Source organism: Solanum verrucosum, unplaced genomic scaffold, assembly GCF_900185275.1.
Source record: "Solanum verrucosum unplaced genomic scaffold, falcon-dt-bn FXZP01000147.1, whole genome shotgun sequence".
Taxonomy (NCBI): domain Eukaryota; kingdom Viridiplantae; phylum Streptophyta; class Magnoliopsida; order Solanales; family Solanaceae; genus Solanum; species Solanum verrucosum.
The window spans coordinates 2,045,867-2,053,968 of NW_026020343.1; the positions used below are offsets into that span (position 1 = coordinate 2,045,867).

An 8,102-nucleotide genomic window follows, 5' to 3' on the forward strand; every position below is an offset into this window, starting at 1 on the left:
ACCTATTAATCGTGTATTTTTGCACACTTGATGCTTCTTTTGGGTATTCACCATTCTTTAAATATCCTTGAATATCGTTGTACTAAGGCTTTCTATCGGGCTCTTCCTCAACATGGAAACAATATGTTGGTTGCTCATATATATGAATGTAAATAGGATCAATGTGATTACGGCATCTGAAAATTCATTCTGGATCTTTGGCACATGCTTGAATTCTATCTTTATGAAACTTTTGTGCAACCTATGCAAGCACTCCAAATATGGTAGCAGCTTCTGATTATTGGTTGCCCACTCTCCTCACACATGATGTATTATTAAGTTTGAATCTACAATTATCAACATCTCTTGGACATCCAAGTCAATTTCTTGTTGAAGTCCCAAAAGGCAAGCTTCATATTCAACCATATTATTTCAGCAAAGGAATCTGAGTTTCACCGATACCAGATAATGTTGACCAATTGGTGAGATCAGAACAACTCTGATGCTAGACCCGCTTAACTTCTTAGCTCCATCAAAAAACATCCTTCAACCATCATATTCTTCATAGATGTCTTCCCCCAAAAAAGCTACTTGTTCATCTAAAAATCAAGTCTTCAGAGTTCTATACTCGTCATCGATCTACAGGGTTCTCCACCAATCTGCTAATGTATGTGCCTTCTCTATTTTTGTGTAACATACACTATGTGAAACTCTCTCTTGTAGGCATGGACTTTTGGAAAATATATTTAAGAGGATCCATCCTTGAGATCAGATAAGTAGTGTGTAAAGAGAGGTAGTGTCAGAGCTTCTGGGCAACCTAAATTAAAGCACAACATATATGTTACAATAAAGAATATCGGGCTTCATATAATGTAAACTTCTTACTCATGTAGTATATTGCCTAATCCTTCTTTCCTATTACATCATGTTACCCCAAGATGCAGCTAAAAGTATTGTCCAATACTGATATGTATAACAATAGTCAACCAGATTCGGAAGGAACCAACCCAAGAGTATTTGACAAAGAGTCTTTGATCTTGTCAAAAGCTTGTTGACATTTGCCTGTCCATTTTACAGTAGCATCCTTCTTTAGAAGCTTGAAAATTGGCTCATTGGGCTATGAAACGACTAATGTAGTTAACTCATCCCAAGAAACTCATTACCTCTTTCTTACTCTTCTGTAGAAGAAGATCACAGATGGCTTTGATTTTTGATGGATCAAATTTTATACGTCGGCGGCTAACAATAAAACCCAATAGCTTTCCAACAGGAACGCCAAAGACACATTTTGCAGGATTCAACTTCAAATTATACTTGCGCCTTCTAGCAAAGAACTTTTGAAGAACATCCATATGATTTGAACCCTTCTTTGACTTGATGATGATATCTCCACATAAACTTCAATTTCCTTATGCATTATGTCATGAAACAAGGTGGTCATCACTCTTATGTATGTAAACCCTTGTTTATCCATTAAGATAAGGATATAATTAGTTGAGTTAGACCCTCGCCGGAAATGATTAAAACCTTTTAATGGATATTGTTTTTGTATAACATGAGTGATGACTTTATCCTTGCCTTTTGAGGTTAAGCAAGATAGTGTAGCAGTAGTTATTGGTCTTTTCTTTTTCTGATATTAGATAGTGATCTACAAATTGAGATTTTTGACCTCCTAAAGTTCAAAGGGTGTGAAATCTTTTTTGATGAAATGACACCAATATTAGATCACAATTCCTTGATAGTATTTGTCGATTCTTTAACGTGATTAAGAAAATATTCATGTTGATGCTCGTATCTTTCGCATCAACAAGAAGATCATTTGATGTTAAAAGAGAAAGCATCAAACGATTGGTATTTGTTGACATAGATGTGTAAAGCTTCGGGTCCTAGGAATTGAGACCTACGACCATGGTCCACAGTCCGTCGATGGACCCACGGTCCGTAGGTGGGGTCCCATTATTGGGGTCCAAGATTTAGTGGTCTCTGATCCCACCCACGGCCGACCATTACGGTTTGTGGTTGGAACTACGGACCATAGGTATGGCCGTTGGTGAAGATCAACATTTATTTGGAAAAAAAGGGCTTTTGGGTAAACTTCAAAAGGTCATATCTTTTTGCAAAAAATGAATTAGGTGGCCCATGACCTATGCAATGAAAGATTATTGAATATTCTTTCCAACTCCTCCGAGTTTGCTAAAGTCCAAGCTCGTAGTAAAAAGCTATGCTAGTTTTAGTGAAGCCCGATTGAGCAGAACAAACCACTACCCAGTTGAGGGGCAATGGTTGAAATGACGGCCCGTCAGTCCCAATGTGGATGACACATCATTTGTTTTAAGTCTGGGTTGTTTTGGTCTTTTCCCCTATGCATTGGGCATTTAAACTACGTAGTTTGTTGCCTAAACTACGCCATTTTACTCCGTCTAAGCCTAATAATCTAGTCAGACAATACCCATAACCCTCACTCTCCAAAAATCACCCAACTTAGAGCAAAAAGCAAAGGAAAAGTCACCAGCTTCTTCCAAGAACAAGCAGAGGTGTTTCTCAAAGTTCAGCCCCGAAATCTAAAGGATTTCTCCGTAGATTTCATCACCAAGTATGTGAGATTTCACTAGTGGGTTCCTTTCACCCATTAGATCCCTAGAATTCAGTTAGTTCTTCAGATTCTCATAAACAGTTCAAACCTAGGGCTTCTAGATTTTCAAGATTTATTATGATTATGGTTCCTTTGATCTAAATAAACTTGTTTCTTGGTAATTTAGTATAATTCCATGCATATCACTCAGAATCCTAACTTGTGTAAATTTATCCTAGTTCATGAATTATACTTGCTAGGTCAGTCAGATAGAAATTCATGCTTCAGATTTCGAATGTCATATTCTAAGTATATAAATATTGCATTCTCAGTTAGCATGTCAGTTTTTGAGCTATTTTAGAATTTAGTGCATTTTAGCTTCACGAATAATCAGATGGGAGTAGACTGAGCATCGAGTTGGACCAGGGTTTATCGTACCCTCAAAGTCCCAGAACTATGTGCCCGCGTAGGTTTATGAGTCCCCTCTGATGGGCATCCGTTTTAGTGATCATGCCACAATCATGCTTCTACACCCATGGCAAGGTATATTGGGTCCTCCCGATAGGGCGTATACATCAGACTCCACGTTTAACTTAAGTGGTTTATGTCGGTTTATAGCAGCTCCCACAATCAAACTTTTAATGTAGTGACTTGGTTTTAAGCCTTTACATCAGTATATAGTTCAGCATGTTATCTTCATGATTAGTACTTGGTCATTGCATTCAATTCAATTTTAAGTTATACTTGTTCAGATTATATCATTGCTCAGTTATGCATTGTCCAGCTTATATACTTTGTTTAGCTTAGCATATTTGTATCCTTCGTGCTCAGTACATTTCAAGTACTAACACATACTTTGCACTACATCATTTCATGATGTAGGTTTAGGCACTCAACATCGAGATCACGCTTAGTTCTATCCTCAATCTGACTTTAGAAGCTTCAGTGGTGAGTCCTTATACTTCGAGGACAATAGACATTCTTTACATTTCAGTCTTTAATTTTAGTTTCAGTCTTGTTAGAGTTTGTTGGGGGCATGTCCCAGTAACCCAATTCAGTTAGAGGCTTTTCATACATAGTAGTAGTTTCAGCTCGAGTTATTAAGTGTTGTTTCAGTCATTACTAAACTCTTATTATATTTTATATTTTCAAATTGGTTGGGTTTTTCCCCATTTAAGATATCCACTGTTTTTAGCTTCCGTATAGTACATGAGTTACTTAGTTATTTTTAGTATGCTTGTTATATGCAAGACTCAGGGTTGGTTTGGGGTTACTCGTGATCCTAGGTCCCGTGATACGTCTAAGGGGTAGCCTCAGGGCGTGACAAGATGAACTTTCTTATGACGTTTTATCTACAAGTAAACAAAAAAGGTTACACTTGATTATAAGAAAAGAAGGGGTATCAAGTTATACTTATGTTACCACAAATTAACCTTCAGTTGCAACACATGAATAACCTATTGCAACATATGACCACTATGTTGGAATTTCTACCAACATATGACTACTTTGTTGCAACAGATGACACTTCTTCCAAGAAATGATTTATATGTTGGACAATTGAACAAACCAGTCTCACAAAAAGAAGAACAAAAGCAACAAAAATGAGTTTTCCTGAACAACAACAACCCAATATACATGACATAGATATTCAAATAATTTCCCAAAATTTAGGGTTTTTTGGATTTCTCATTTTTCTTTCAAAAACAAGAAACAATAGATCCCAGTAACTCGTTATTCAATATTTACAACTATAGAAAAACTTCTTGTTTAGTAACCCAAGAAAAAGGAAAAATGTTATTATCAATAATGTGTTCTTGTTCAACATTGTTTTGTTCACAAATACTAAATTTTTTCACAAAAAAAACCTACTTACCAGGTAGAAGAGTGATGGTCGATAACGACATTGAGATTTTAACAGAGTGACGACAGACGACCGATGATAACGAGACAGAGAATCTGGAGGAACCTGTTGGTTCAAGGGGAGCGTTGTTGGTGGAAAGAAGTTAGAGAAGTGTGGAATGATTTTTTTTCTTTTTTTTAAATGGAAGGAATATGGAGTTTTGTTATTTTCGAAATAATTAACTTTTAAAAATATTAATTTTGTCCCAAATTAACTTGATTAGGTTTTAAAGAAAGTTTGATCTTTCCTTGGTAAAAGTGTCACCAAAAACAAAGCCAAGATTTATTTAACACATTTTATTTAATTTTCTCAAAGAAACCCACCAATGATATACCTGAGAAAGTTCAATTCTTGGTGTTTTCTCTTACTTTTTTCAACTTCCCCCAAACTCAATAAAATCAACATTCTTGAATTCTTCAACCCCATATCAATTTTCATATCTTTGTGGAGACCCTTTTCATTTTCAACTCAGATTCAAAAAGAATTAACTAGTTCAGATACTGTAGCAAAGAAACCGTTGGGGTGTTTTCTTTTAAGAAGTTGTTTGTCTCTTAGAAACAATTGGGTCTTTTCTTTCAAAAAGCCTGAAGTTGGAAAGTGGGGATGAAACAGAAAACAAAGAATTGAAGTGTAAGTTGAAAAAAATGGAGGAAGAAGTGAGGGTTTTATGAGAGAAGAGGAAAAATGAGAAAGCTAATAAGAAAGAGGAAGCTAGAAATGGTGATGGGGTGTCACCAAATGAGGGGAAGAGTAAGAACTTACATGAATTGTTTATGAAAGAGGAGGTAAATAGTGTTAAGTCAAGGAAGTTGACACCATTCAGTATGGAGGATCATACAAAAAGCTTTTGCCTGATATACAATGAAGGGTACTTTAAAAATTCAAACTTCTTGCGTAGGAATAAGTTTAATATTACATGCTTTGAGAATAGCTATGCCCGTGATTTTGTGAAATATGCAGTTGAGCAGTTTGGTAAATATCTCTAAGAGATTCCTAAGTAAGAATCAAATTACTTACATTCACCCATTTTCATGTTGATTGTGCTATTAGTTTTCTGTTTGTTACATTTATTCATCGAAGTTTATTAGTTTAATTTATGTTTTATTAGTCTATCAAAATCTTACAACATTGCCATTTTTTTTATATAGAACTCAATATGTTAATTATTGGGAAATATGGAAAGTATTTGTCTATGCCTTATGCAACCATAGAAGAGAAGTTTTTAAGTTGATGATGTCTATGATAATGGAGAAGAGGAATATTGAAAAACAAAATAGAAGGCAGATGCTAAAAATGGTAATGGGATGTCGGAAAATGAGGGGAAGAGCAAAAAGTTTGACAAAATTATTTGTGGATGAGGAGGTAATAAGTTTAGAATCAAGAAGATCAACATTGTTGACTATGGAGAATCATATGGTGTACAAAGAGCTTTCATTGTGACTCATATATATAATGAAGGGTACTTAAAAGATTCAAACTTGGCAGGGGCATATTTAAAAAGACTCAAGGGTTGTCACTTGATAATATTGCGCAGAAAAAATTATTAAAAATGTATCTACATGAAAAGGGAGGTGCACGTAGTTCAATTGGTTTGGAGCTATACACAGTGGAATGTAATTTTCTTTTTTTTCTTGTTTAGTTCCCATTGAGTATTCAGTATCCTTATCTGCATTTAGAAGTACCACATAAAGGGTAAAGGCTCTCTAACAAAGACTAATCACGGATCAAACCCAGGACTTCAGATTAAGGTAGGAAAAATATTTGCCAATTCCACTATGAGCCTTTTGGTTGGCCACATGACCAACAATTTATAAGTACAGATAATGTATAACTCCACCTTCCAAAATGTATGTAGTCATAGGAACCATAAAATTAAGAAAGTTAAATTATTGTGACTTGTGACAACACAAGGAAATACTTGAAAGTAATAACTAGGGGAATGAAGACTGGATGTTGGACCAATTTTTCCTCAAACCATTCATCTGCATCTTTGTTATTACCAATTCATTGCTAGTGCTTTCTATCTTGCCAGCTTTTTCTTGAGCTAATAAGATGATTTTTTTCTGCCTAGTTCTATCTTGTTCCTCCTTTTTCGCATACTCTGCCTTCTACCTTGCTTCTGATCTAATCAAATCGTCTAGTTTTTTCTTATCCACTTCAAAGTTGGTCAAGAACTCCTGGAAACTTGACTTGGATCGTGCCAAATCCCTCCATTTCTTAACCATGACAGGGGATTCATACTTAAGTTTAGGCAATTTCTTGGCTTGTTCATCGTTAAACAACGATAAGGGATTATCATTCAAAGCAACAATTGCATCATGCATTTCCTTCTTCTTCGTCGGGTAATGAGTGAATGCCCCCAAAGGATGGAGCAATCAAATATCAACTTTGCGAGTGTTTGGGAAGAAGAAGTAGTATTATTGCTCTGGAGGCCTGATTGTTGGCTGGGGTACTGCTTTGGTAAAAACTTCAAGTATGACTGAACTATGTACAAAGTTTATTCAATGTCCTCTATATTGATTAACTGCGTCAACACTTGACTAAGAACCGATGTGCTTGCTTGAGCCTGACAATATAAAACTATACTATTACCTAAATTCATATGACAATAATAAGGAAAAGCTAAAAAACAAAAGATATCAGTTGTCAATTGAGTAAACCTTGTTTGCTGAAAGAACTTGAAGTGGATCATGTAGGATAACTTCAACAGTTCTTGGTTCCTCATGCTCACTTTAGGCAACATTTTATTTATTATGTTTTGATTAATAAATAATCTTCATCATCAATCTTCCTCGGTACTTCACTACTCAAATGGTGGACTAAAATGTTCAAATATATATATATATTAAACATTGATTAAGAATAAAACTAAGTGTCTATTTTAGTCCACCATTTGAATATGTGTTCACAAACCAAAAATCAATAAATTACTGAGCATATGAATATTTTAGTCCACCATTTGAGTAGTAAAGTACTAAGGAAGATTGATGATGAAGATTATTTATTAATCAAAAATTAATAAATAATATGTTGCGCCAAGTGAGCATGTGAAACCAAGAACTGCTGAAGTTATTCTACATGTTCCACTTCTAGTTCTTTTAGCAAACAAGGTTTACTCAATTGACATTTGATATCTTTTCTGGTTTAGATTTTCCTTGTTATTGTCATGTGAATTTACATAAAAATATTGCTTTATATTGTCAAGCTCAAGCAACCACATCGGTTCCTAGTCAAGCATTGACGTAATTCATCAATATAGAGGACATTGAATCAACTTTGCACACGGTTCAGTCATACTTGAAGTGTTTACCAGAGAGTATCCCAGCCAACAATCAGGCCTCCAGAGTAATAGTACTACTTCTTCAGCCCAAACACTCGCAAAGTTGATATTTGATTGCTCGATCAAACTGCATTTGGAGGCATTCACTAATGACCCGGCGAAAGAGTAGGAAATGCATGGTCCAATTGCTGCTTTGAGTGATAATCCCTCATCATTATTTACCGATGAACAAGCCAAGCAATTGCTAAGACTCAAGTATGAATTCCCTGTCATGGTTAAGAATGGAAGGATTTGGCACGAGCCAAGTCAAGTTACCAGGAGTTATTGACCGAAGAGGACAGGAAAAAACTAGATGATTGTATTAAATC

The 8,102-nt window shown here is 35.4% G+C and overlaps 1 pseudogene; it reads left to right on the top strand.

Annotated features, from left to right (window-relative positions):
* The first annotated feature begins 4,779 nt into the window (after positions 1-4,779).
* Positions 4,780-5,440, top strand: LOC125837449 (uncharacterized; annotated as a pseudogene).
* The last annotated feature ends 2,662 nt before the right edge of the window (positions 5,441-8,102 follow it).